We start from the raw sequence: 4324 nt of genomic DNA, 5'->3' as shown, positions 1-4324 counted from the left end.
AGAAGAGCAAAATTCTGTATAGCATTGTTACAATTTGAGTCAAGCGGGCTTTAGATTATAAAATAGTGCGCATCCAAAAGTAAGCTGCAATATTAGTGCCCTTAGTAAAAATTTCCATTAATTCGACAAGTTTCACCAGGCATAAGCTACCTGCAAATGACCTCATCTTTCTACAATAAAACCAGATTCCAAACCCTCATTATCGGCTATTCAACAAAAGTAACTGATTTATGGAATTTTAACTTTCTCCTGATGTTTTACAGTTTTACTAATACTGGAAACCTTTGAATATAGAATAGGAAATCAAAGCTGAAAGCTCTACATACCTATACTAATGTATTACTTTCTAAGATATAATTCCTACTTACTTCCTATATAGGGATTTACAATAATGACTTTTTGAGATTTGGACTTGGGTAATGAAGGGAACAATTTCCGAAACAAGAAAAACTGGTCTTCAATTTTTGTGGTTCATAGCACAAATTTATTTAAACAATTATCACATCCGATCAAACTACGGCCCCATAGATTTCTTATATTATGATAACGATTTTCACAGGTGCGCGGATGTAAGAATGGTATTTTTCTTCAATTAGATGAACAGTTTTCGATATTTCGCATGGCTTCCACAATGTAGCCCGGTTTTTGCTGTTTTAACCTTCCTCCATTTATCAAATTATATATCTGAATTCTGATCTAATTTACAACAAAATAAATGACTCATTTTTCATTACAAAAAATGTTTTAATAGATTTTCGGAAATTTTCCAATTCCAACACGACATTCGCCTGATGCTTTACGAAAATAGTTTATTTGGCTAGCCGTCAAACCTACAGTGGAATTATCAAAAGCATAGGTAGATTAAAAAATTATCAAAGTCCTCGTGTGGGATCGAAGAGAGATCAGCGCATTTTTGTGTGGCAGATCAGTATTGTATTAGCCACCATCAAAAAGATCTATATCGCAAGCTAACACAATCCCTTTGTCGGTACCCCCTTCCGACGTCCCGTTCACCCACAAATCGCATTTAGATGAATTTTGCTAAAAACTCTCCACAAAATAGTTCTCAATTTTTGGGGCACTTCTCATAACTCTATTAGCCACGATCGCGATTCGAGCTTTCAGAAACAAAATTCGCAGAGGAAGATACCTTTTGGGCGCCCTAAGTCAACTACCCCTCGCAGACGTGCGCCTTGTAAAATGAGGTTAATTTTGTACCCAGGAAAAAAACAAATTTTCACCACGCAGTTGTTGTGTCCGTTTACAAGATCTTTCCAACGGCACCATTTTGAAAACAATCTGAAATGTGGTGGCCCCCGCCAAGATCTTACTGATGGTGGAGTAAAACTTCAAACACAAATTTTCGGAAATTTTCCAATTCCAACACGACATTCGCCTGATGGTTTACGAAAATAGTTTATTTGGCTAGCTAGATTAAAAAATTATCAAAATCCTCGTGTGGGATCGAAGAGAGATCAGCGCATTTTTGTGTGGCAGATCAGTATTGTATTAGCCACCATCAAAAAGATCTTATCGCAAGCTAACACATTCCCTTTGTTGGTACCCGCTTCCTAAGTCAACTACCCCTCGCAGACGTGCGCCTTGTAAAATGAGGTTAACCCAGGAAAAAAACAAATTTTCGCCACGCAGTTGTTGTGTTCGTTTACAAGATCTTTCCAACGGCACCATTTTGAAAACAATCTGAAAACTGATGGTGAGTAAAAACTTTAAACTCGAATTGCGGGTGAGCGAGACGTCGGAAGTGGGTACCGAGAAAGGGAATGTGGTGGCCCCCACCAAGATCTTACTGATGGTGGAGTAAAACTTCAAACGCAAATTGGAGATGCGCGGGACGTCGGACGCGAGTACCGACGAAGGGAATGTGGTAGCTTCGACAAGATCTCACACGAGGACTTTGACAATTTTTTACTAACGATGCTGAAATAAAAAATTATCACTTGTAATCATTATAGTTATAAATTCAATGCTTGTAATGCTTGCTATTTCCGGAAACTTTTCGAGCTCACAAATATTTGAACTTTCGCAAAATATTCGTGAGTAAGAAAAAAATTCTATTCAAGCACTGCGGTATTCGGTAAGAAAATTTCACACCATAGTGACCCTCAACGAAAAAGTGACGTTTTATGTCAAAACATTATTACCTTTTTACATAAAAAAATTGACGATAAATTCCTTGGTTGCCATGGAAATGTGACACGAAATCCGCATTTTATTGGTGGACAAAATTGCTGGTTGAAATTTTCGTTGAGATTTGTCACCTAAAGTATGTAAGACACAAGATTATCAATTTTTGTATGAACAGTTTTTTTTCAGAGCTGCTAGATTCTAGAAGGTGCCGACAACAAACAATTCGTTATGTTTATCTATAATAGGTACATCGTCCAAATTGTACATAATTTTTATGTAATCGATATTATTAAATTGCTTTTTGATAAGTAGGTAACAATACACCTACATCAAATGTATGAAAAAAATGTATGAAACGGGTCTAAAAAATTAAAACGTTGTTACTCCTGAATATTACATTTATTGACGTACAATATTTTTTTAATTATCGGTCAATTATCGTTGGTTATACCATTAGTATAGACGAATAAATGGAAGGCATTGAGATTCTTTTGTTACTGGTCTAATAAGGGTCATAAACCATTGTATATAAGTATAATGGGTATTAGGTGTTAATATTTTCCAGGTAAAAGTGCTACCTGAGTTGCCTATCGTCATTGTATGGAAGGTATTGCATTTCTTCCGTCGCTATATTTTATATAAACTTTTGAGTAAAAATTACGTTTTATTTCATAATTTGAAGCAGTTCGTAATATATTTTTTTAATCCACTTAGTTACTAAATAAATTGTGCGGATTTACTTTTTAAATATTTTTTTTACTAAGGCCAGTATTCGCGTTCTTAGTAAATTCAAGATTATCATTTATACACGACTTAAATAATTTTATCAAAAAAATAAATCGCTACATTTAATGACTTTCTATATCTCTATCAATTTCCGATAAGACCTCTAGTTAGAATTAATATTTGGGCTTTAAAAATTACTCAAAAGTTTCGACTTTTATTGCAAATTTCAGTGACCATTGTGTGTTGCCTATCCTCTATCCCTAGCCCCCTTAATCAGCGTAACTAGCATTCGTGACAGCACCTCAAAAATATTCGACAATACTTCGACTACTTATGGTATTATATATGAATATTTCCCGAACAAACATTACTTGTCAAACTGACGTTACCTACTTATAAGTTGTCGGTGTATTATGAAAGTGTCCAAAGGAGTTGCTAGTTGCCATGGATGTGGACAGTGCAATTATCGCAGGGCTCTTTCGCTTTCTACAATGCAATTACCGCTGTAATTGGGCGATAATTGCACACCTCATATGGGATTTATTACATATGAGGGAAATATTCTTAAATACAGATGGAAGTAGGAGAAAATGTTGAATTACACCCAGTAAAAGGAAAGAATGGTCACGTGCGTATTATCAATTTATTAAATGTATTTGTCAGTTACAGTCGTACTTAATTAATTTTTTAATGAATTATTTAATTTTAAACTTCGGTTCGGTTTGGTAATGGATAAAGAGAGCACAATAAATAGCTATGGTCTGTTCCGTTACATCTCAGCATGGAATTCATTTTATTTAATTTCATTATTTGGAGTGAAAATCGGAGTATAACAATAGGAATGTACGTCTACACTTCTCCAACCCTAAAATGTAACTTTAAATTAGAGGGAAACAAATCCAACTAACGTCATCGGGTTTTATTTGCAATTCCACATTGAAGTATAAGGCAATGAATAGCAGTCACTTAAAGAAGTCGCTGCAACGAGGTGTCGATTTTAATGGGAAGGGAAATTTTTCCCAAAAATACCTATTCTAAATTAATCTCCGATTCATCAGAGCCCGCAAAGATTTCGCTATTTATAAGGTTTCAGTTCAGGAAAAACATTCTAATTTATGGAATTCGTGGCGGCAGTGGAATAAAGAGACCCAATCTGGAAATCCATACGAATAAAACTCGGCGAGTTGCTTGAAATTTACTGTTCACATTAAACAGTATCGCTTGCGGATATAAGTGCTCACTAAGCATTTGTACGAATTGCGAAGCTACAGAAATAAGGTACAGAAGAGAATCAACATATCACGACAGTAGCACTAAAATACATCCGATCATACAACCTTTAAAGCCGTATCTACGTAATTTTAGATTTCCTCCCCTTTTGAATGGTGATTTTCGAATTCATTACCACACATTCTGATATATTTTTAGATCAACGTTACCATGGTGAAGT

This window comes from Photinus pyralis, unplaced genomic scaffold, assembly GCF_008802855.1.
Source record: "Photinus pyralis isolate 1611_PpyrPB1 unplaced genomic scaffold, Ppyr1.3 Ppyr1.4_LG3b, whole genome shotgun sequence".
Lineage (NCBI taxonomy): Eukaryota > Metazoa > Arthropoda > Insecta > Coleoptera > Lampyridae > Photinus > Photinus pyralis.
Note: the sequence above shows the minus strand (reverse complement) of the source record.